Here is a 26,328-nt window from a genome sequence, read left to right on the forward strand (position 1 = left end):
GGCTTTGGGAAGCAGCAAGCTTTGCCTTTCCTTTTTCTTGTTCTCACTTTGCTACCCTTTGATATGTACCTAGCTTTCGTGGTCACATACACGGGCTGCAGTATTGCTGCAACTGGAAGGACCCAGACAGTGGCAGATAATTAGGTATTGGTAGATGTGGGCAAATTGAGATGAGGTGGTCCCAACAAATAAGTTGAATTGCACATGGGAAAGGTATTAACAAAGAGAAGCAAGGTGGCCAGATTTGTTAAATATAGCAAGATGTATGAAATAGTAACCAAAATTAGCACCATCTGCTCACATGTGCCCTTAATTTGCTAATCTGATTGTATATTTTGTGATGTTTTATGGGAAGCAATCTCCACTTGCTCAAAGAACGCTGGCCAACTTAAATGGTGATGCATTAATTTGGTTGCTTCAGCACCACCCATAATAAAAGAGATCATCCTATTCTTACCCTGTTCCATCCAAAGAGAATTGTTAAATTGTGGAAATAACAAATAGAAGCAATTGATTAAAGAATGTAAATAAAGTACAATTTTATTTAACATATTTCCATATCTGTACTTTTAAAGAATTCAAATGAAATTCTAAAACCAAGTGTCCTTTAAATCTCACATTTTTGCCTCTACTCAGTTTTATTTGCTGGATACAAAAAAAAGGACTTCTGTGCTAAGAACAATAAAGTAGAGATAACATACAGATTTCCTTCTTTCAGGAAATGTGAATGGATGAAGATATGTTTCTAATTTTCAGAACAAATGTGCTTCTTTTCCAAGACTCTTAGTCGTTACAAACGTTGTCGCTTTGCTTAGAGAAGATATTCAAGGCAAAATATTTCTATGAGTTTCATGGAAGAGAAAAATGATGAATCATCTCAATTTCAATGTGGAAATGACTTTCCTCTAGCTTTATTTGTACTGTGAAGAGAGCTACACACCTGCTGCACACTGTATTTTATCTTGTGTTTAAGAGACTAAAAAAGATGCTATTTATTGCCTCAAAATAGTCCTTTTGCATCCCCATTCCCCTCCTTAACAGAATTTCAGCCCAGCCTGAAATGAAGGTCATATCAAGTACCAAAGATATTTCAATTCTAAGACGGATAATCACATCAGCTATTCTAGGTATGAAAAAGTTTTGCATGAAATCATGCACTTATATCTTGTACTAAAGAGGAACCTAATAGTTGCCATCAAGTATTTAGGAGATATTTTATTGTTAACTTAAGAGGATTAATATCATTAAGACATTGCTATCTTAAAATCTTCAGCTAATTAAGAAAGATGTAATGACGTTAAATTACTTATTAAAAAAACAAGACTCTGCAGAAGACATGGGAAATTATTTGATCTAGATCCTGATAAATGGGTAAACATCTAAAGTGTGTAAGTGAAACAAGTCAGAAGGAGGTATTGATCATTATTCCTTTGTTTTCGTATAGATTCATTCACATAGATTACAAGAACAGTGAAATCCTAGGCAGGCTTAATTGAATTAATAATTGAAGACATTTGTTAAACATCTACTCCATCCAAGAGGTACTTTGCATTATATGAAGAACGCTATTCAGCACCCTTGCTGTGGCCCCCCAGGACCAAGGTGTCTGATGCCTGCTAAATTTTCTCTCTGACCTTCTCACTTGCTCTGTTGCAGTCACGTATTTCTGTCCTTAAACACACCAAGCTTTTTCCCACTTCAGAATGTTCTTACTTGCTGCTGCTTTACCAGGAACACTCTTCACAGGCTTCACGTGGATGACGTCTTCTTATCATTTAAGATTCAGCTTAAAACATCTCTTCAGAGAGCTCTTCCCTGGCCAATGGAACTGGACTCCTCACCCCCACCTATAACCATTCTTTACTCCTTTCCTCTGTTTTATTTTCTTCTTATGAGTTGCCACTATTTAAAATAGTCTAGTTTACTGAGTTACTTATTTGTGCATTGTTTGTTTCCAAACTAGGATGAAAGTTCCAGAACAGAGGGATCTTATGTGTCTTGTTCACTATAACATCAAGGACGATGTCTTCCTCAGAGCATACACTCAAAAAAAGCTTGGAAAAATATAGTTGAGAGTTTATAAGTTTGGAACAAGAGAGATGAAACATCTTCATTCTAAAAAGGATAAAGTTGAAAGTCTTGTAAGATAATAGAAATGCTAATGGGGATTCTTATGAGGAAATTATTATTTCCAACTACAGAGTCAGGTGTCTTCACAAAAAAAGTACCATTTCAACTGTGCCACGAAATGGGTGTATTTTTACACACAAATAGGAAGGAAGGATGGTCTAAGTCTTTTCAGTTAAGCTACAGTACAAGATAAACCAAGATTAGAGGAAAGTAGTCAGCACATTCAGAGAAGAGAAGATAACTGAGTTTTACCTGAATGAGTAAACATCTTCAGATAGAATCAGAGATGTCTTACATCCTGGTTCCAACATTCTACATCTGGGTTACTGTTATGGGCTGAACTGTGTCCCCCGGAAATTCAGATGCTGAACCCTAAATCCTAGTACCTCAGAATGTGACTGTATTTAGAGATAGGGCCTTTAAAGAGGCAATTAAGTTAAAATGGGGTCATTAGAGTGGACCCTAATTCAGTATGTTTTGTGTCCTTATAAGAAGAGGAGATTAGAACACAGAGGGACACCAGACATGCACAAGCAGAGAGGAAAGACCTGGTGAGGACACAGAGAGAAGGTGGCCATCTGAAAAGCACGGCGAGGAACCTCAGGAGAAACTAACCCTGTGGGCGCCTTGATATGGGACTTGCAGCTTCCGAAACTGTGAGAAAATAAATTCCTGCTGTTTAAGCTGCCCAGTCTCTGACATTTTATCATGGCAGCCCCAGCAAACTAATGCAGTTACCTTGAGAAGTTTAGCCTTTCTCTGTTTGTTTTTTTGTCTGCAAACTGGTGATAACACCGGAGAGATAGTAAAAGAATCAAATGAAATGAGTTATTAAAGTTCTTTTAAAAATAGAATAAATTTAGAGCTAGAAGTTTTCTTAAAAGTAGTTGCCATGGCTGTGGTTTCTCTTGCCTCTTTCTGTTGATTTCAATAGTAGCAAGAACTATGACTCTAGTTTCATACTTTTGTGACACAGTTGGCGACCCTAAGGCTTTCCCTGGAAGGAAATACCATATCTGTATGACAGAAATGGCTGGAAGAAGTAGCTGGGGTGGAAGTCGGAAGGGAAAACAAACTCTTTGGTCTATGCTAGTCTTTGTGTCTGCTCTGGCATCTTCCTTATGTGTAGCCACCCACCACGGATAAAGGCTTGCACTGATAACACCTTATTGCATGTCTGTCCCTCTCACTAGATGGTGAAATTCTTAAGGATTGGCTGTCTATTCACATCTCCAGCATCCCCATGCCCAGCACAAGGCCGGCACTCAGTCAATGGTTGAGTGAGTGTTACTGAAATATTTGCTTTGCCTTCTCTGACCACTTATTATTGCAAGAGATGGTGTGTTGTAGTGAAAGGATTGGAGTCAAACTCAGGCCTGAATTTGAGCCCAGGACTTAAACATTTCCAGCTTTATGACCTTGTGTATTTGTAGATCTTATTAGAGACCTGTTTTTTCCCTTGGCAATTTGAGATGGCAATAACCACCTCATCACTGGTTTTAAGTACTGAACTAAATAATATGTGTAAAGAACCCACTACATGTCTAGTACCTAGTTGATGCTGAATATTGTGTTTTATTATTGTTGTTTTTAATATCATACCTGTCTACTTTCGTTATACCAATGTGATCTGCTCATGAGAGAGCTCTGCAAGGGCAAGGTCTATATTGTCTTATTTTATCTTTACTATACCATGTGAAACCAGCACTTTTCATAGATTAGTTGATCTTTTTATCTAGCAAGATAGTAATGAGGACTACTGAGAGCTCATTTCTCCCTGCAAATAAATCCACAGGTAATCGGGAGCTCAGAGGCTGTTTGGTAAGAAAGCTTTCCTTGATCAAAGATACTTATCAGATTTATAATGGCAACCAGTGCTTCTGCTTTCCTTTATGGTTCTTTGATTCTTTATATATAATTTGAGTGAACTAAACCAGACAGCCAGATCACAGTGAATCTTGCTTAATTGCATGCAACCTTTTCGCTTACACATTTTCGTCTGTTGAGATAATCCAGAAGCTACCCTGGGGTACTTATTTGCTTATTCCTCTAATTAAGCAAACTTGTCTATAGCCTAGAATTCTGGTCTCAAATGGTATTTTGTTCCTGCAGCAATGACCTCTGTCCAACCCCAGAGCACATTCCAGCATTTGCATTGTGCGTGGAAGTTGCTGCATTGTGCAGGCTCCAGGCTGTGTTTCTGGACAGTCACGTCACCAAGGAAGTCAGGCTCATTTATCATCCCTGCCAGGCACTTGCAGGGCTGCCTGAAGAGAAAAATATCTGGCAGCAGGCAGTGACGAAGCCAGAGAAGAGAGTCAGGAGTGAGGGGCGGAGAGGAGGCGTCGGGGTGAAAGCAAGAGAATCTGAATGCCAGAAGGAAAGCTCCTGAGTCATATTTCTGGTTTTGATGAGAAGCCTTCACAGTGACAAATCTGGGCCTCTGGATCCCTGTAGGTCTTAGACCACATTTTAAAGCACAGATTGTTCCGGTAATGGCCCCCAATTTGTTTGTACCTCTCCATATCTACACCCTTGGGTAATCCCCTCCCACACTGACTCTGAGCTGGTCCATGAGATGGTAGCAAATACGACACAGAGACTTGAGAAGTGCTTGTGTGCTAAGGCTTGCTTTGTTGCTGCTCTTGGAACCCCGTGACTGTCATGTGACAAAGCCTGGGAATAAACTACTCCAGAATGAGAGACCTCATGGAGAGAGGCCCTTGTCAATCCAGCTGTCTCATCCGAGGCCATGGTAAACCAGCCAGCCCCAGCCGATCCATCAGACACATCAGTGAGCCCAGGAGAGAAGAGTCAAGCCCCACCCAGACCAGAAGTACGCAGCCGAGCCCAGCCCAGAGTACTGACCTGCATTCGGGTTTGGGGGAGGTTTGTTACACAGAAAAAGATAACCGATAAATGCTCAAACGCTTAGCTTGTCTGCCCATGTCAGGAACAATTCCAGTTCAGCATTTCATGAGTGTTTTCAAGATTCCATCTGAAAAATTCTGCTCTAAAATAAGAAAGTGGTTAAAAAATAGGGCAGCATACTATATTATCACCATTTGATAAAGGCAGTTTCCAGAATAGTCTCTCCCTGTGACTTCCAGAGATATTTGTGAGCTGAGAGGGGGGCGGGGAGGACTCTCAAAATAACAGTGTTAAAAAGGGAGTGGCGTCATTGAAGCACAGCGGCCTTTGGAAACCAGAGAGTGTTAGTGGATCACAAATGTGACATGATGGACATTTTCACTGCTGCAGGAAAATCAGCCCTGTCCCTTGTCTCTTGAATATAGTGCTTAAAGGAACTCCATTTCAAATTCCTGGTCCTGTCTCAAGCTCCCTGTGTTTCCAGTTTGAGCTGAGGTGGTGAGTGTGGAGGAAAGCTAGGAAACTATAATATTTGTTATTTATACTTTAGAATTCATTCATTCAATTCATTCATCTGTTCAGTAAACGTTTTGTGAGTCTCTGGCCTCTGCCAGTGTTCTGTGCTGCTTTGAAAGCTTTCACTAACTGCGCAGGGTAGGCAGAGAAAATAGCTATTAATTGCCATGACTTTCCCAGGAAACTGTCCCTTACTGCTGGCAAACAACTTCACGGGGTGCTTCGCCTCTCTTTCCAGCCACCCCAACTTCACAATTACCTCAAATAGGGGCAATTTGCATGTCTTCTGACAGTCCTTCTTCCCTAGGGAGGAGAAGATTCTGGATAAGGAAGACTGGCCAGAGCCTTTTCCTCTGCCTAATGTTGGTATTTATGCAAAACGATAGTGAAATAGTGATAGTAAGAGTAAGCACTGACAGTGTTTACTCTGTGGCCTGGCACTGTTCCAACACTTTACATCTACTAACTGGTCACTGAGGTACCTTTGACCAGTGAAACCACCTGAGTAGCACATTCACCAGGCAGTGCTATGGGAGGAGGCCCATGTGGTGTCACATGGCTGCCCGTGGAGTTAGCTTAGAAAGATGACCATTGATGCTGTGAACTGCTGGTGTCCACAGAGCTGCTCCAGTTTATCATTAATGTGTCTAAACAAATACTCTCTAATCTTCTGGGGCAGTCTGACCCGGATGCCTAATTCAAAACAGCCAAATTTTTGTGGTTTTTGAAGCTTCATGTGAGAAATGCCAGTGATGCTTCTCTTCCCCCATAATATGACATTAGGGGCTTACTTATGCATATCTAGAATGAGATGACGTTTATACTGGTTATTTGTTGGGGAGGGGGTGATTCATTTTATTGGTGTGCTTCAGAATTTATATGTGTTAAATAGCTTCATTTATGTTTATCAAAGAATTCCTATAAAAACAGTAAGAGAATCATGCAGGCCCAGAAGATAGGATCTTAAACATCCTTCCCCTTCTTACTTGAGGACAAGGGCACAGGAGCCCCAGAAAGGCCTTCCTTCTGTTCTGGTTAATTTTATGTGTCAACTTGACTGGGCTACGAGGTACCCAGACATTTGATGAAACATTATTTTGGTGTGTCTGTGAGTGTGTTTCTGAATGAGATCAACATTCCAATTGGTAGGCTGAGGCAAACTGCCTTGCTAACGTGGGTAGCCCTCATCCAAACAATTAAAGATCTGAAGAGAATAAAAAGGTTGAGTAAGAGGGGATACCTCTTGAGTGAGTGTTGAGCTGGGACATTGGTCTTTTCCTGCCTTTGAAGTCAAACTGAAATGTGGGCTCTTCTTGGGTCTCGAGCCTGCGGCTTTCAGACTAGAACTCAGCCTCCATATAATCATGAGTCAGTTTCTTATGATAAATCCATATATATATGTATACATAACATATACATAATTTATAGGTAATATATAATACTTAATTTATATATATATATACACACACGCATTCTGTTGCTTCTGTTTTTCTGAAGAACCCTGACTAATATACTGCTTTTCCTCAGAGGAAGTTGACTTCCTCCCTGCTTTCGGCAGTGGTCCTGTTGCTCACACTCCTTTGGACAACACCCTGGAACTTTCCCTTGCAGCACATCCAGCCCTCACCTGCACAAGGGCACTCACAGCACACACCCAGGCCTGCCTGGTGGCTTTTCTGAGATCATGGCCTGGCTACCTCCCAAAGTCCTGCTGAGCCCAAGTGGATAGGTTGCATAGCCACAGTAGCGACTTGAAGGCTACAACAGAACTGGAGCCAGAACCCCAGGAACAGGGGAAGGGCCCAGAGCGAGTGATTATGGTACACACACAGTGATGTGTCCATGGCCCAGCAAAGGGAAACCAAAGGGGCCTCTGAATCATTTGTTAATTTCTCTAGCAAAACTCTTTCTTCCAATTATTACAAGGGTATGTGGCACTGTATCTTAGCCTGCATTAGATTCTGAGCAGGTAGAGTTAATGAAGCCTTAATGTCACACGAGCTGTATGTTAGAGGACAGTGCCACTGGATTGGTTGAACTTAAAGTCATGTTACCATGAATATAAATACTATTATAAACTACATTCTGAAATACATATATACTTAACAGCTTACATTTTTATTATGGGTTTCCAAGATAAATATTTGCCCTGGAATAAGGATCATCATGCCCAGTGTTTTCCCTTTCATGGGATGTCAACTACCACAGGGACGCTTGGCCATGATAGTCTTCTCATAGTCATGCCCATCATCCATTATCAACATCATATTCAGAATAACCAAGTGCTAGAAGCTCAGAAACCATACTTCCTAGGTTTGAATCCTGCCTCTGCCCCGTGAAGATATGTAACAGTGAACAATGACTAAACTCAATCTAAGTTTTCACATGTACCTAATGTGGATACAAATAACACCCAGGCCATAGGGTGATTGTGAGGCGTAAACAAGATAAGGCATTTAAATGGATTAGCCGAATGTCTGGCATATGGGATAAACATTCAGTAAATATTAGTTGCTATTTTCATCATTACTGATGTTGACTACAGTTTAATCCATTCACATTTAATGCAGTCAGTATATTTGATTTCTATTTGTTCCATCTGTTCATGGTTCTTTGATTCACTCTTTTCTGCCTTCTTTGGGGTCAATCAAATATTTTTTATTATCCCATTTTATCCCCTCTATGAAACTTCTAGATATAACTCTTTGTGTTTATTTCTTACTGCTTTCTCTGGAGATTACAATATACAACTTTAACTTTTCACAGTGTGTCTTCAAATGACACTATACCATTTCATAAAAAATGTAGACTCTTATAAGTTTAATTCCATTTTCTCTCTCCTGGCTTTTGTTCTTTTTTTTTTATAATTCATTTCTATATATATTATAAAACTCAAAATGCTTTATCAATTTTGCTTTAAACTTTTAATAATCTCTTAAAAATATGTATCTGTATATATATATGTGGCATGTGTATAAAGTTTTAAAACTATTTTAATAATTTTTATTCAACAATTTTTAATGGCTTTTCTCATATTTACCCTTTTTTGAGTGCTCTGTATTTCTTCCTATAGATTTGGGCTTCCTTTTGGTATCATTTTCTCTCCCCCTGAAAAACATTTTTGGGAATATCTATAGTGCAGTTTTTCTGGCAATGCATTTCTTAGTCATATGTATGAATGAAAATATGTTTCTTTTTTACTTAATTTTTAAATATAACCTCATTGGATATAGAATTCTAGGTTGACAGGGTTTTCTTTTGCTCTTAGCACTTTAGAGATGTTCCACCGTCTTCAGGCCACCATCGTTTATAAGAAATCATCTCTAAATCTTATTTTTGTTCCTTTGAAGATGGCGCATCTTCTTTTTCTGACTGCTTTTAAGACAGTTTCTTCATCTTTGTTTTCAGCATGTTAACTATGATGTGCCAAAGTTTGGTTTTCTTTTATTTTTCTTACTTAGGGTTCAGTGAACTTCTTGAATCTATGGGATATAAAATGGGGAAAATTCTTGCTATTATCTCTTCAAACTTGTGTCCCCCCCATTTTCTCTCTCATTTACTTCTGGGACACAAATTACATGTATGATAGATCGTTCACTATTGTCCCAGTATCTCAGATGCTATGTTCTGTTTTCTTACTATTTTACCTCTGTGTGTTTCAGGTTGGATAACTGCATTCATCAGTTTTCAAGCTACTAAAATTTACCTTTGTTTGACCAGTGTGTTGTTAAGCCCATTAAATGAATTCTACGTTTATGATACATTTTTCCAGCATTTTCATTAGCTCTTTTTTTTGATACTTCCTCTCTGCTGAAATTCCCTTCAGTTCAGCACGTTCACTTTTTCCACTATATCTTTTAACATTTTTATTACTGTTATTTTAAAGTCCTATTGATAATTGCAACATGTTGGCACACTCTTAGTTTACTTCTACTGACTATTTCCTCTTTTGACCACGATTTACACTTTCCTGCTCCTGTATGCGTCTTGTAATTTTTTATTGTATATTTGGCTTTATGAGTAAAAGAGACTTGTAAACGACATTTACCCCTAGAAAAAGCAGGAAAAAGTCCTGATAAGCTACTAGTATGTGCTGGGAAGGGGTTGTGCAAAGTCAATTTACTCTGTAGTTAAGCTGGGTCTGGGTTCTCCTGCAGCTTTAGTTGCATGCAGTTTACCACACCTTCGAACATTTTCAAGGTGGGATCAGGACTCTCCCATCAGGAAGGCTTGGGATCTGAACCCCGACCGAACTCTAGTAACCATTTTCTGCTTTACCGCTCAGCTGCCAGCTTTTTGGATTGCTGGCCACTCTCTTTTTATCTCTAGCTTTCTGCACCTTGCAAGACCTCTCCCCACCCTGCTGTCTGATGTTGCCTTTGAAGGCGACTGCAGCATGCTCAGTGAAGATCTAGAATGCATAAGAGGGCTTCTCTCCTGCCCTGGCCGGGCCTGAGCCTTTGGCAAATATTCCCATTTGCTCAGTTTGGGTAAGTGTGGAAACCTAATCTTGGAATTTTAATTTTATGCCAGCCCACGTGCAGTCATTGAAAGTTTGTTAAAGTTTCCCCTGGCTCCTCTGTATCACCTTCTATGAGGGATTCCTCCTCTTCTCATCACTCTGCCAACAAGGAAAGCAGCCATGGATCTCTTCTATAGGAAGAGTTTGTCACCTTATGGAATGTAGTTCATCTGAGGATTTTTTTTCTTCTTTTTCTTCATACTCAGCCATCTGGTGATTTTTAAAAAGCTCTGATTTTGTAAATTAACTGGCTTTTTCTAGCTGTTAGTCTAATTTTCTTTTATACCCACAACCTCCCAGTGGATATAAGGAGAATATTCTTCATATAAAAGACAAAGGCTTGCAATATATTTTTTGAATGAATAATGAATGAATGAAAATTAAATGAGTGAGCAGATGAATTAAGAAAAGAGCACACTAGCTCCCCAAACCAAGGGTTTTAAAATGGAAAGTATGTTTCCACTGTAAGCTTTTCCCCTAAAATACAAGCAAAGCATCATTAAGGGTGCAAGGGTCACCCATCACCCTCCTACCACACGGGGCCACCCTTTCAGTCTGACTGTCATGCCTATTGCAGAGTCTTTGCCTGAGAATTTCGTCTGACCCCCAGGCAAGCCCTGAGCACGTAATTATGCATTGGAAGGAACACCTCAGATACAACAGAAAAAGTATTATGTGGTCGACCCTAGGACATTTATGCATTTATTTGGTAAACATGTGCTTGTGAACTAGGCTCATCTCTGTATTTCTAATATTCACCAACAGCTCTATAATGTAGCAATTATCACCCCCTTCTATAATAAGGAAAGTGAGATTCAGAGGGTTCACACAGCTAGTAAGATGCAGAGCTGGGATTCAAATCTTTGCTCTTTTTACTAAGCCATGAATTCAAGTTATTCTAAGTTTAATTCTTTATGCATAGCTAACGCTACAAGCATTTCAACAGCACTGTTCAACTGATCCACACAGACCATTCTGTGAGACAATTTGGACAAGTGCTATTTTATTTTGGAGAAGAGGTTAAGGCCACGCTGATACTAAACCGTCTGTTCTGCCCTGCACCCTGGGAGTTCTGATCCTGAGTCTACTGCTCCTTCTAATACGTTTCACTGTCCCTCATGGGCTCTAGTTTAAAGCTTTGAATGATGACAAGAAGCTGGTAAATTTACCCTGCCACAAAACCCTGGTCTCTTCAGTGAAGCAATGGCAATGAATGCCCTTTTAATAAGCCATGTTTCATAGTCTGGAACCACTCCCCAATTAAAAATCTACACCATGGTAGAAGTCAAATAGCCAAAATATAGTCTGTCTTGTTATGTTATTCAGCTAGAGGGAATCTAGTTTTGTTGGGGGGAAGTTTATTAACCTCAACATTTTTTTCTAAAAGTTTGTTATTTTATCATGTTCAATTTCAAGGTTAAAAAATGCCAAATGTCATATTAAGATAGCTGCAAGCAATTAGAATGCAAAGGTCACTATCTCACTCAGATTTAGAGCATGGTTCCAGCATTTTCCTCTTCTGTTTCACTGGGACTTTTATTCAGCTCTAAAGAAGCCATTCATTTTGTAAAGGTTAATTCGCATCTCTGGATTTGATGAAGCGCTTTGCCTGTATCATCTGCATTTTAACGCTGCATGGCTCTCAGTCAAACCCTCTCACCTCATCAGAGCTGGCCTCCCTCTGTCAGAGAGCGAAAATCCACGTTTCCTTTCCTGGCTCTGTCCTCCCGAAGAGTTCCACCAGCGATTACATCACACAGATCACGTCCTCCTCCTCTCCTAGTCAGTGAGTAGACAGAGTTGCTGCCTTTCATTTCATGAATTCACTTTCCCTTTTAGCAGTTGTCTTTCAAATCCCCTCAAGTAGATGATTTAATATAAAATAATTATGATCTTCTGTTCATAAATTCTGGTGGGCAAAAAAAATTCAATTTTTTCTTTCTTGTTTTTAACTAGACAATTTTTATTTTGGTGTCCTATTCCAATAGAGAGCAGAAACATCTCAGTCATTCCAGGGTCTCTTGTTTACTTAGTGTTGCTTGTGGGTCCCCAGGGTAGGACTTAAGTGGTGCCGAGGTGCTGGGGCAGGGAAGGCCTCTGGTCATTGTCCCATATTGTTACTGGCTTGTGATATGATGTCTGCATTCTTGCTTACTCCCCAGCAGTTGATCTATGTAGATCACTAGTATTACCCCTGCATCTCATTCAAGTTCTCTAGATGGCCACCAGTTCTCCGTGGCATAACCACGCTGTTCTCGGTTATACCAATAACAATGTTCTTCGATTCATATAAAGGTTTGTGTAGGTTCTTCAAGGCTATCTCAGGATTACTGGCCCAAGCTCAGCACACAGATATTTCTTCTACCTTCAGGTTTATCGCCTGAGAGCCCACCCATGGCTTAACACCTGAGTGGTATCATTTGAGCCCCTGTCCCCTAGCATGGTGTTTCGAATGGACATTTATTATGTCTTACCTATCTAGCATCTAAACCCTCTTCTGATTTGGGGGAAATCCCCCACCGTGTGTATATATGGAGAGCAGTAGTTTCTTACTCCTGTTACAGAAGACAAAAGAGGGAGATACTCCATCTCTGCGGCCAGGGCAAGAGCACATGACATAGCCCAGCCAGCCAGATCCTTCCACAGCCAGTGCCCATCACTGTGGTTCCTGCCGCCTTGCCTTTGCTGATTTGGGCCAATCTTCTTACATGTATATCTCCAAGTTTCCTATTACTTCTGTGTGCCACATGTTAAACTTCTGATACATTCCTTTTCCTGTTTAAACAGCCAGAATCGGTTTCTATTATTTTATCTATAACCTGCACTATTATAGAGCAGGCTGCAAGATGCCTACAGCACGCGATGCCTCAGCAGACAAGCCTGAAACAGCCTCAGAGACCCCTTGCCTGGGCGTTTGGGGACCAGTAGAATATTTATGAAGCCAGCCACACACAGCACAGATTATTAGCATACCTGAAAGGCCTTGCCACGAGGACAGGAAGCTGCACGGGTTGATACTTGAAGAGTAGACAAGAATAAAGACTCCTTAGAGGTTGGCAGTGTGGAGCGTGACAGTACCTGATAAGCAGACCCTTCCCGTGTCTCACTATTAGAGGTTCCTCATCAGCTAGATGCCAACCCAGGACAAGGTTAGTGGGAGACCTCGAAAGAATGTGGGCTCAAACTAGAAAGTAAGTTCAGTTGTAACTTAAGTTAATTAAGTTAGATTTCTTGTATCCTAGAGCTTGGTTCTAAATGATGCATATACTAGAAAGAGTAAAGCCAACTCAATTCAGAGGCAGGAGAAAAGTTAGTTTACATATACTAACCTTTTGCTATTGTATTTATTTATAATTTCAACCTGCCTACTTGCACAAGGGATTTGAGGCAGCTGAGCCTTGCTTGACATTCTAATGAGGCAGGAGCCCGATGAATCACCGGGACCTGCCCGCAGCGCTGTTCATTAGAGGCTGGAGGGAGGCGCTGGGACTGCTCCGGGCAGGCCCAGCCTGACATGGCCATTAAGCGGCTCTGCAGCTGCTCTCCCAGTCATTAGAGCTAGGCTGTAGCCACAGGAACAGAAACTGCTCACAACTTGTCCAGGTTCCCGAGACTTTCATCTCCCAGGACCTTCTCCTCAAGGCTTTGTGTCAACGGAATGAAGTTCATTACCTTTCAAAACCAGCAGCTTGATCTGTCAGTGATAATAGGGGCTTTCAATCATCCAAGGGCGATGTGAAGCTACGTCAGACAGCTTTACATAAACAAACGGACTTTATGTACATAGGACTTCTTCCTGTTAAAGTGGCTTCAGAACTCACTGGGAAAGGACATCTATTGGATGTGATGCTGAGGAGTGGACTGGAGATGGTGTACCAGGCATAGATACATATGTGAACAGACTACCACGTAACAATGAACACAATCACGGTAATCATTCGTGGCTGACACTGTACTAAGCACTTCACACACGTCACTCACATGTCAGCTGGGCTCTTAGCCTGCTCCCTAAGCTCTAGTTGATATTTCTTTGGCACCCCATCCACTTTAAGCCCTGTGGCCTGTGCACAGTCAACATCCTCCCAGATTTTGGGAACTCCCGCAGCCTCATAGTCTCAGGGTCCTGCAGCCCCAACCTCCTGCACGTGTCTGTGCTGTCTTTGGTTCACCAAACCCCTCAATATCAAGCAAGACACAGAAATCGGCTTGTTTACCACTTTTCGCAAGACATGCAGTCTCATCCAGATCTTGGATTCTGTAAACTTTACTGAGGATTTGGTTTTTTACCCAGGCATAGCATCCTTCTGTCTTTTTCTCTGTCTATTTTTCTCTTAACCCCCTTACTCCTGGATTCCTTTTCCTTTCTCTCCCTTATAAAGGTGTTTCCAAAACAAGGCGTATCTTCCTCTAACAGGGATTATTTTACCAGCTGCCAAGAGAATCAAATTTTCTCCATCTTGGTGCAGAGATGACCTCACTGATTCTGTACATTAACTCTGCCAAGGATTAATTATCATTTTCATTTTACCTAGCAAAAAAAACAAGGCTCAGAAAGTTTAAGTAATGCCCCAACTCACAGGGCCGTATAGGCAGTACCAGAGAAGAATTTCAAAATGACAATGTTAATTTTAATTTTCTGATGACGGACTGTTTATCAGGTAGCAACTCATAGTCCATTCTGTACTAGTTTTCTATGACTGCTGTGAACAATTATCATCAATTAGTGGCTTAAATAACACAGACTTATTATCTGAAACTTCTGGAGATCAGAAGTCTGAAATGGGTCTCACCAGACTGAGGTCAAGATGTCAGCAGAGTGAGTTTTTTCTGGAGGTTCTGTAGGGGAGGATTCATTTCCTTGCCTTTTCCAGTCTCTACAGGATGCCCAGCTCCCTTGGCTCATGGCCCTCTTCCACCTTCAGAGCCAGGATGTTGCCTCTCTCTGACAGTTCTTCTGTAGCCATGTCTCCCTCTGACTCTCTTCTGCCTCGCTCCTCTAATTTTAAGAACCCTTGTGATTACTTCAAGTCCACCCAGATAACCCAGGATAACATTCCTATCTTAAGGTCGGCTGATTAGCAACCTTAATTCCATCTGCAGCCTTAATCCCTTTTTCCACGTAACCTAACATACTCACAGGTTCCAGGAGTTAGCACATAGAAACATTTTTGGGGAGAGTGAAGAATGAGGGTGTTATTCTGCCTACCATTTACACCCAAATTTCGTATCTTTTTCAGGTGAAAAATGTAGCAAACCTTTTTAAGAGCTAACAATAAACACAAATCTTAGCAACTTCTTAGAAATACCATATTAGAAATCTCAGATAAGTAAATGCCAAGATCCAGGGATCTAGAGCTATAACCAAAATGTTGTTATCAGGATTTCTCAAAGATAGTTCTCTATGCAATACTTCTTAACCCTGATTTGTGTGGAGTGAGTCAGGAGAGAGAAGAGCTACAAAATCAACAAAGTTTGGAAAGCATGAAATCATTTCTCTCTTGGAGGCTCACAAAGCGTGGTAGCGTCTCGTCTCTGTGAAGCAGCCCCTCAAGAAACTGCAACTTTGTTTAGCCCAGAAGATTTATTTCTCAAGCCCATTTGAATGTTGAATCCATTTTTTTCAGTGGCACAACTATCAACCTCCCGGTTCTGGAAATGCTTCCCTACATTAACTGGGAGAAGAAGGCAGTCACAGCAGAAAACAAAGCATCGCCGGAAAAATGGAAAGGTGTCTTCAGTGAGAGGGGCCCCTGGAGTAAGCCGTGTCTAAAGTCAAACAAGATATCAACCCAAAATTATCTAATAAATACCATAAGGAATTTATGGACTTCAAAAATTAAAAATTGGCCAACTCTTGATACTTGCTGTTCAAGAAGTCAATACCAGGGAAAAAGGTGATGGAGAGAGGTTCATGTAATCTATGCTGCAGTCAGGAAAATTGGGGGGAGATTCCTGCTACAAAATTGTCTTTCAAAACAGAGAAGTCAGAACTAATTAGATCAAAAAGTGGTAGATAAACAAGGTACTCTAGACCTGATTGACAAACTAGACATGAATAAATCCCCAGGGCCAGCTAGCACCCACCAAGAACTGGAAGGCACTCAAAGGAAAAGTGTGGACACACAAGCCAGTGTGCGAACCACTCTCTGCATTAGAGGGCAGGGAATTGGCTGGTGTGAGGTTCATCACAAGAAATGTTCTAGAGGAAGCTTGGCCACTCTAGACTGGTGAGCCTGCAGCCTGTCCAAAAGGGAGAAGGAAAAAGGCAAAAAGAATTTACAGAGAAATGATGACTGGTTAACCCATTAAAGTGTATGGAGGTGGAGGGGTAGATTCATATGTGGACGAGAAGGACCTGATGGAAGTTTTTAAATCCCATCGTGAGCCTTTTACAAGGTTGTCCACCAAAAGGTCTATAAATTTGCTCCTTAAAAGTTTTAGAAAGAGCTGGTTTAGAAATAAGGCAAAGATGAGGGACAAACAGATATATCTTAGGAGACAGAATCATTGATAGAAGGGTGCCCCAAGGATTCGTGCAAGACAGATGATATTTTTATCGCTCTAAATGACGTGGAAGGGAAGCACACCGCAAAATCTCCAACCTCGCACTTGACACTAATCTATCAGGGTGAGAGGCTGAGTTCAAGGTAACGTACAACAAAATCTCTCAAGGCCTTAAGTGGGCAAAAGGGAAACTTTAAATGAAATGATTTAGCAAACATTTATTCTTGAGTGCCTGCGGTGTGTGAAGTATTTGCTATAGCTGATTTGGGGGCATTTGGAGATGAATGAGATGTGGTCTCTTATCTCATAGCGGGTTACAATTTGCGAGTGGAGATAGCGCTGTGCACGAAAGTCTGGCAGTGAACGAAGAGCTGGGTGAAGTTGCTGGGGGTTTGGACTGGTTTGAGTGTAGACTGGGTTTAGAAGGAGTGAATAGAAAGGTTCTTAAATGGGACTTTAGTACTGTGACCCAGAGGAGTTGGTTTAAAATCTCATCTTGTGTAGTCATTCCTGAGAGGGAAAACTGTATGATAATCTGTTTCTTTGGTTAACTTCCTAAGAAGTCCCTGTCGTTATTAGCACAGAAAGTTTAAAATTGAATTTTATTACAGTGATTTGCAAGCTTAATGCATATTAGACTTACCTGGGTACAGTGGTCCCCCTTATCTGTGGTTTCACTCTCCACAGTTTGGTACCCTCGTCAACCATGGTCCAAAAATATTAAAAGGAAAATTCCAGAAATAAACAATTCGTAAGTTTTAAATTGCGTGCCGTTTTGAGTAGAGTGAAATCTCCCGCTGACCAGCTCCCATCCTGCCCAGGTCGTGGGTCATCCCTCTGCCCAGTGGATCCAGGCTGTGTACACTACTCACCTGTTAGTCACTTAGCCCTCTTGGTTATCAGGTCAGTTCTCACAGTACTGTGGTTCTTGTGTTCAAGTAATACTATTTTACCTCATTATGGCCCCAAAGTGCAAAAATAGTGATGCTGGCAATTCGGATATGTCAAAGAGAAGCCATAAAGTGCTTCTTTTAAGTGAAAAGGTAAAAATTCTTGACTTAAAAAGGAAAGAAAAAAAATTGTACTCTGAGGTTGCTAAGATCTACAGTCACCTTTATTACAGGATATTGTTCTATTTGTTCTACTTTATTATTAGTCATTGTTAATTTCATACTGTGCCTAAGTTCTAAATTAAACTTTATCATAGGTATGTACGTATAGGAAAAAGCATAGTGTATTTGGGTTCAGGTCGGTCCTGTCTGTGGTTTCAGGCATCCGTGAGAGGTCTTGGAACATATCTCCTGTGGATAAGAGGGGACTACTGGACTTTAAAAAAAGTGGGGTATAGATACTGAGATCCATCCCCAAAGATTTTTATTCAATTGGCTGGGGTGGGACCTGGTCAATAAGTGCGTTTTGAAAAGCTCTTTGGGTGACCCTAATGTGCAGCCAGGGTAGAGACTAGTGCCCTGGAGGGTCAGACAAACTATATGTCCACCCTTGGGTGAGTTATATTACAGCTCTAAATTGTAGTCTCCTTTTCTGTAAATACAGTGGATAATACCTTTCTTGTGAGGTTATCTTCAGATTAAATAATACATCAAATGCGAAAGCCACAAAGAGATGTTCTGGCGCATGGTAATTACACATTAATTCCAGTGTCCTTCCCAAGTGAGACACTAAGGGTGAGCGATCAAGACCCTGGACTCTGGGCTGCTGCCTAAGGAGTGAATCTTGGTTCTGCCACTTACAAGCTGTGTGGCGCTGGGCAACCTGCTTCTCTGTGCTTCCGTTTCCTCATCTGTAAAATGATAATAATAGATATTATGAGGATTTAAAAAATAAGAATTAAATGTGCCAGGCACAAAAGCACTATTTTGAATCTAATCAGGAGAAAATATTAGATAAACCCTACAAAATACCTAGCGTGTACTCTTCATAAATGTCAATGACATAAAAGAAAAAAGAAAGATTTGGAAAATATTCCAGATTAAAGGGAACTAAAGAGACATAATGATTGAATGCAATACATGTTCTTGGATTTTCTTTTGCTATTAAAGACATTATATTGACAATTGATGATCTTAATAAGGTTTGTATCATAGATAGTAATATTGTAATAATGTTAATCTCCTGATTTTGATAATCGTACTGTGGTTGTGTAAATGAATATCTTGTTTTTAGGAAATATGCATGGAAGTAGTCAGGAGCATCCTGTCTACAGCTCACTCTGAGAGAGAGAGACGGAGACAGAGAGAATAAAGCAAATATAGTAAAATATTCGCCTTTGGGAAATCTGGGTGTGGAATATCCAGGAATTATTTGTATTATTCTTGCAACTTTCCTGTAACTCTGAAATTTTTTCCAAATAAAGAATATTTAAAAAAATTTTGTGGCCCTGGCACATATTAATCACTACGTGACAGATGGATAAATGTATACGTGCCGCCTAAGAGTAGGATGAAGCGAACTCATCAAGGTGGGACAGGCTCAGGTGAGACAAGCTCAGGTGACACAGTGCATTCCAGTTAATTATGCATCCCTCTGCAGGCACTGTTCTAGGCACTTCACAGAAGTTGTGTCCTTTATTCAACTCATTTGTCGTTAAGGGAACAGCAAGTCCTTCTGCCCTCTCCTCAGCTCGATCTTCACAGGCCCCTGGTAAATGTCCTAGTCGCTCTTGGAAAGTCAAGTTTGGGGTTTCACTGGGGTCCGAGGCCTGGGGAGGAAGCTGGGCCTGGAGGACCAGAGATTGTCTCAGACAGACCTGGGATAAACTGTCAAGTCCACAAGATTAGCCAGCTGGGTGCACGAACTAAGGAGTGCAATGGAGGGGGTGCCGGAGCGCTGATCGGAGCAGCCGGGAGAGAACCAGAGCAGAGAGAGGAGGGTGGTGAGTGAGTCCCAGTGATGAACTGAGGTTAGCTGAGCTAGCGGCCTGGGGAACACTCTCTACTTCTTTCTTTCTCTCTCCCTCCCCGTCTCCTCCCTCCTTGCCTCTTTCTCTGTCTGGTTTTTTTTTTACTATACAGCAGTACTCATTCTGTGTGTCACGGACACAATTCATCAGCATACTCATTGATTAATCTCCTAATTTATGCCGGCTATGTGGTTCCTTTGTGTGGATCTGCCATCATTTATTCAACTATCCCCAAGGTGATGGATATTTAGGTTGTTGCAAATGTTCTGTAACTTCTAAAAACCCAGGGATAAACATGCTTGGGCATATATCTTTCGGGCCTCATGTGATAATCTGATTTCGAAAGTTTTGGTAACTGGAAAAAAGGACTGGACATTTTTAAAGTTCTCTTGTTACCTAGCACCTATCCGCCCTCTGTATTTCCAGTTGGTAAATAAGAAGAGTGCCGGTATCCTCGAGCCTGTGACAAAACATTTTGTCTGTAATCTTTTGATTCTTTGCCAAACTACCAAGAAAAAGTAGAATTTCACAGCTTTAATTTGCATTTCTTTTCTTATATTGAGGATAAAAATATCTTATAGCATTTACTAGCCATAGTCCTTTGAGTATATTCACTGCTTTTGAAGGCAGAAGTCTCAATCAAAATGATGTCCCTTTGAGCTTAAAAAGTTTAGTCAAACTTTTCGTGCTTCAGAATGCCTTCCTCTTTTTTATGCATGTGTTTGTGTGTGTGTGTGTGTGTGTGTGTGTGTGTGTGTGTATCCGGGGCAAATTTAGAAACTACTGTTTGAAAGCGCAGACTTTGGAGCCAGGCTACCCGAGTTTGACTCCAGGCTCTGGAACTTACTAGTTGTATAATTTTGCCTCCATCTCTTCCTCTCTGAAATAGGCATAATAGTACTGACCTCATGGGATTATTGTGAGGATTAGCTTTAAATCAGAGTAAAGTACTCAGAACAATGTCTGACATACACTAAGTTCCTTAGAAATGTTAACCCTCATACTTTCCACAGTGGCTTTAGAGGTCAGACTTTGTTCTTGAGTCTCAGTAGAGAATGTGCTAATACAATATTTTATTTTGTTATTCTAAATATTTTTATCCTAGTATAATAAAGCACACTGCCACCCCTGCCACCATCCCCCTTTTCTTCGGAATTCTGGGAAAGTAGGGTGAGGCAAAATCTCAGATAAGTCTGTGTAAAGAAACACCACACCAGTAAATGTATGTGTGTTTTTATTCCAGTAGGATAAAACATAAAACCCTTACTCCACCCACAAATACACTGTGACAGTTTTATTATTAAAAACATAATCCCCATTGGCTTATTGCAAGCAGGGTATACGAGTTGTCATTTCTTTGAGTACAAAGAAGGAAGAATTAATCTGATACTGATTGATGAGGATTTCTTTTACACTGACCTCTTTTTTTTCTATTGAGAAGTATTTACATTTCTTTGACTTCATCTCAAAGCAATACTGTAGCTTCCAATTATGTTTATATTGATAAAAGTATCTTCATCTGAAGGTTTACAGAAAAGTGGCAACCTTGTGTCCCAGAGAAGATAAGGCTCTTGTCCATCAATCTACCATCAATGGGGCCAGTGGAAAGAGTGGCTTCGCCCTCAGGCCAGGAGGGAATTCTGCCTTCAAACAATATTCAGGGCTCACGGGCATTGAACTGTGAGAGAAGACTCAAAGAGCAACAATTTAAAAATCCTCCAGAAAAAAAAGAAAATGAGGAAGAGAGGAAAAGAGATTTAAAATCAGGCAAAAGATGCCCCCAGCTTTCCTTGGACAACAGAGAGATGAAAGGAGCATGAGGAAAGGAGGTGGTTACACAGCAAGAAGATTTAAGAGAAGAGAGGGTGAGTGCAGAAATCTACTAGCAACAGAAGGGGAGACTTACAGGGTCAAAGTTCTGTGCTTAGAAATATGTGCTTAGAACCCCTTTTGGTCTCACGAAAGATCTATCTGTCCCCTGTGAGATTGTGGGCCCACCCTTGTAAATTCACTTCTTTCTAAACTTAAGAAATAGGTTAAACTTAAGTAAAGTGTTTGAAGCAAGCTTTTTGTTTTCTTTCCTAACATTAAAAATCCATTTTATTGAAATAAAATGCAACTTTTATATGATAAAAAAAATACCTTTGATGGAATATTTTAACTAAGGAGCCTGGGAAATTGCCCCCTTGCTTGTATCCGTAGTGAACAGAAAGCTAAAAGGTGTTTGCTGGGAAATGAGTGTAGTGAGCGGTCAAGGAATGCTAAATTTCTTTCAGGATCAGTAATTCTCCCCACATAATTTTTTCAAATTTCGTTTACCTTAAGGCAATTTAGACATTAGAGATTTAAACAATGTATACAAATTAAGTTTTAAGGAAAATCTACAATATTTACTTGCCGAGCTTATAGGAAATATTTTATAATTTCCAAGTCAAGAGTTTGACACATGGCGCAAGCTCTCATTCTTAGTATCAGTGCAGGTTACGATTCTCTTCATCTGGCCTCATCCATGAAAACTTAGAAGGGAGGCATTTCATCTTTTGAGCAAGCTAACTACTATAACTGTGTGTTATGGACTGAATTGTGTCTCGTCACTGCCCCCACCATTCATATGTTGAAGCCCTAATTTGATTATATTTGGAGATAGGACCTTTCTGGAGGCAATTAAGGCTAAATGAGGCCTAAGGATGGGGCCCTAATCCAATAGGACAGGTGTCCTTGTAAGAAGAAGAAGACACATATGTGTACACAGAGAAAAGGCCACATGGGGACACAGCAAGAAGGCAGCCATCTACATAGTGGTGAGAGAGGCCCGACCAGAAACCAACCCTACCAGCACCATGATTTTGGACTTCCCAGACTCTAGAACTGTGAAAAAATAAATTTCTGTTGTTGAAACCACCCAGTCCATGGTATTTTGCTATGGCAGCCCCAGCAGGATAATATACTTTGGTTTAATCAAAACATACAGCACCTCCTTCTAGGAATTAGTAGTTGATTATATCAATGATAGTAGAAAAGTCATCATTTTTCTATTCTTTGGCATAACAGGAACAAATTTACACGTGTAAACACACTCTTCTTTAATAGAAGGTTCTTATTACTTTTCTGAGTGGTTACATGGATGGGAAACTGTTTGCTTTCATTTTGAAAGCACAAGAAATAACAGAGGAGAATTAAAGGAGACATCAACAATGGAGGATGACCCAAAGAGCTGGGGCAAAGGAGAAGCCAAAAGGAGCAAAAGAGAGTGTTGCCAAGAGGCTGCAGAAGATTAGAAATAAAGAGAAGAAAGTTGTGCTCCTGAGGCCCCTCTGGGCCAGCTTGCTCTAGATATTGTCTCTACTGTTTCTGCTGTGGCTCTGACTGACATGTACTCAAGAGGAGGAAATAGACTTGAAAGACCTTCTAATACAAGTCCCTCGTTTTACAAATGAAAAACTAAGAGTGCGAAGAATTCATGGGCGTGGGACTCGGGCTGACCTGGGACAGAACCTATTTCCACCCCATGTTGACTGGGAAAGTGGTTGAACCTCTTTGAGCCTCAATTCACTCATCTATATTAAAGGCATAAAAGTAAGTGACTTACAATGTTATTGTGCTGATTTAGTGTAATTCAGTGTGTAAAGTATCTAGCACACAGTTATGATAAATTTTATTTCCTGCACAAGGTCACCCGGTTATTTAGGGATTATGTGGTATAAAATGGTGGTACATGTTTTAACCACTGAAATGTTGAGAGAATGAATATATAAAAGCAAGTCGCGGCACAACGGTCCAGAAACGTCTGGGAAGAGTGAAAATAACCTTCTCTTCCCTTGGTGCTTTCGATTGAGAAGTGGCCTTCCTGGAGGAAGATAGAGATCTGTGGGGTCACCTTGAGAAAGCCAGAATTCTGCTGGGAGAGAGGGAGGAATCTATTTAACTGAGCAATTTATCTGCACCAAAAAGGGTTGTACATGTTGAAGAGGGAGAATTGAGAAAGAACGGGATTCAGAGCTAGGCTGATTGAATAGTTAATGCAGGGGTGAGAAACCTAGTTCAGGAGCTAAGGAGGGTCAATGATCACTTAAGATTCAAATTGGAGTAACTTCTCTGGGGGACCTGCACTCACTCTGGAGCTGGGGACAAGGCTTTAGTGCTTGCTCTTATATAATCCTCTCATCTTCAAGTCACTTGCCCCATTAGTAATTAATGGAGTTGAGATTCAGCTTCCACGGAAGAGAGGGTATATTATTCATTATTCATGTACTCATTCATTCTAAAAACATTTGTCAGTTGACTACTAAGTGTTAAGCAATGTGCTAAAAGGATGGGACACAACAATGCACAAGGTCTCGTCCTTTCCCTCAAGGACTTGCCATGTAGGCAGAGGAGACCAACATATGTAAGTCAGTCTCAGTTTTCTCCCTCTCAAAGTCTGTTTTGGGAGAGAGTTTCTTAGCCAGGCTGCAGGTTCATGTGTAAGCAAGTTAGAACCTTGTTTCTCTTTTGTTTAATAGTTGGAAGCAAGCAATCCAGAGTAGAAATGACAGTTCCACTCCAAGAGTCATCTGGGAACCAGGCTCCCTCTATGTTGACATTCCACCATTGCCTGGAGATTAAATTATGTCTGCATGTTAAACAGCAGGATGAAAGAAGAAGGAAAGAAAAGGCACACCATTCTCCATTTAAGGACACATCTAGGAAATTGTACGTATTACTGTGCTTACGTCTCACTGAATATAATTTAATCCCATGATCATAGTTAGTGGTAAATGAGGCCGAAAAATATAGGCACTGTGCCCCCAACTAAAGATCAAGGGTTCTACCACGGAATAAAAGAGGCCCAAGTCTCAGTCTCTACAACAGGGAGTCAGTGGTGGTGTGAGCCTGGCATTGGTCCCCTTCCCCTTTGGATGCTCCTTCCCTTACATTTCTCCACAACCCACCAGCACATCATCTTCAGTCAGACGTACCTGAAAGTTTAGAGAAAAGACAACATACACCAAAGAGTATACAAAACTGCCTGCTAAATATGACTTTTCCTGAAGCTCAGTAAAAAGTCACCCAAGATATTAAGCCTCTCCCATATGCACTCCAGCTGCTAACCTTGTTCTATTGCCCCTGGTCCTCCTCATTCCTTAGGAGCATCTGCCTTACCAGCTGCTACAGAGCAAATCCCTTCCTGACCTTTTGAGAAGCCCCACTCCTCCATAGGAATTGATCAGGCCATCCCATTATCCTCTGGGCTTGTCACCCTCCCCCCACAGACAATGTAATAGATACTCTAACCCAAGAGCCACATTTCCCCAAATCTGAGGTGTGGAAAATGTAGATGGGATGGCACTCAAGAGCAGGAATTGGAGCAACCTTTGGCATACTTTGGGGGTGTCCCTGACAAAGTGAATCTTCTGAGGTCTACTGGTTCATTCTCTCTCCTTCTTTCTCTCTCTCTCACACACATGGCCTTCCAAGGGCAAACTTGAATTTTCAGAGACCAGACAGCCTAAACCAGTGGGCACAAACCTTAGTTCTTCTTGAGAGAAGTATAAAAACGAGAGAAGCAGCTTAGATGGGAGTGTGGTAAAATGTGCTGTAAACACTCTGTCCTAATGGGGCAGCCAACACTCAGCTCCAGCAGATTTTTTTTTTTTTTTAGATAACTGTTTTTTTAAAGATTGGCACCTGAGCTAACAACTGTTGCCAATCTTCTTTTTTTCCTGCTTTTTCTCCCTAAAGCCCTCCAGTACCTAGTTGTATATTTTAGTTGTAGGTCCTTCTAGTTGTGGCATGTGGGATGCAGCCTCAGCGTGGCCTGATGAGTGGTGCCATGTCCGTGCCCAGGATCCGAACTGGCAAAACCCTGGGCCACGGAAGTGGAGCACGTGAACTTAACCACTCAGCCACCGGGCCGGCATCTCCAGCAGATTTTGATCATGTGGGTCCAATGCTTTTATCTCCTGATTTTTTTTATATAAAGGAAGCTGGAAATTAGTCCTTTTTTTAGATAAGAAGTCCCTATTTTCAAAATATTGCCACTGAATTAAAAAAATGTAAACATTGCATAGCAGATCTACGGGATTGGGTCCAACCTAAATCCAATCCACGAGGCTCCGTTTGGAAACTTCTTTAGTCAGCACTGAAGGACAGAAACATTCCCCTAGCTGGCCTTGATAGCATCAGACAGTATTAGCATTTTAGTGAGTATTCGGTACTGTCGTCCTGGGCGATGTGAGTTCTTTCCTTGTTTCTCTCTTTTCAAATTGCAGGTACTTGAGCGAATCCAGCGATAGGGCGGGAACTCATTTCTGGCTATCCACCTACTATAGATGCTCATTCAGCTACAAAGACCCTAGCAGAACCAGTGGACTTATCACCTGCAGGAGCCTGATTAAATCATGGGACAGGATGCTACCCTCCTCCTCGGTCTCCTCAAGGAAGGGTTGTTCATTTGTTCTCCCCAGATCAGATCATTACAAGAGTGGAAAGTCAGCTGGGGCAGCACTGGGTCTGTAGCATTTTGCCCTGGGCCCGGAGCTCTCTCTGCCTCCTGCTACGGCTTTCACCTTGCATTTGGCTTTGGGTTGAGATGCACATTTCTGGATGTGCCCTAGAAGCCACGACACCCTGTTTGGAGTTTGACTTTATTCGAAGGCAGCGGGAAACAATTGAAGGTTTTTGAGCAGGGGAGTGACATAAACAAAAATAACCTGGCAACTGTCTACGTTGACCTGGGAAGGAGAGGAACTGGATGCAGGGAGACCAATTAGAGGTGCTTGTAAGAGGATAGGTGTCGAGATACTAAAGTAGGTAATTGGCAGTAGTAAAGGAAAGAAGAGAGCAGAGGCAAAGATAATGTGGAGAAAGAATCTAAAATTTTTGC

The 26,328-nt window shown here is 41.1% G+C and overlaps 1 long non-coding RNA gene across 1 annotated transcript; it reads right to left on the reverse strand.

Annotated features, from left to right (window-relative positions):
• Nucleotides 1–514: 514 nt before the first annotated feature.
• Nucleotides 515–11,835, reverse strand: LOC139076424 (uncharacterized). The gene is made up of 3 exons (XR_011528028.1): nucleotides 11,700–11,835; nucleotides 4,999–5,143; nucleotides 515–2,115 (listed from the first exon to the last, which is right to left on the reverse strand). It is a non-coding gene; the product is annotated as an uncharacterized lncRNA (long non-coding RNA).
• Between the last annotated feature and the right edge of the window lie 14,493 nt (nucleotides 11,836–26,328).

The sequence above is a fragment of the Equus przewalskii genome, chromosome 16, assembly GCF_037783145.1.
Source record: "Equus przewalskii isolate Varuska chromosome 16, EquPr2, whole genome shotgun sequence".
NCBI classification, from domain to species: Eukaryota; Metazoa; Chordata; class Mammalia; order Perissodactyla; family Equidae; genus Equus; species Equus przewalskii.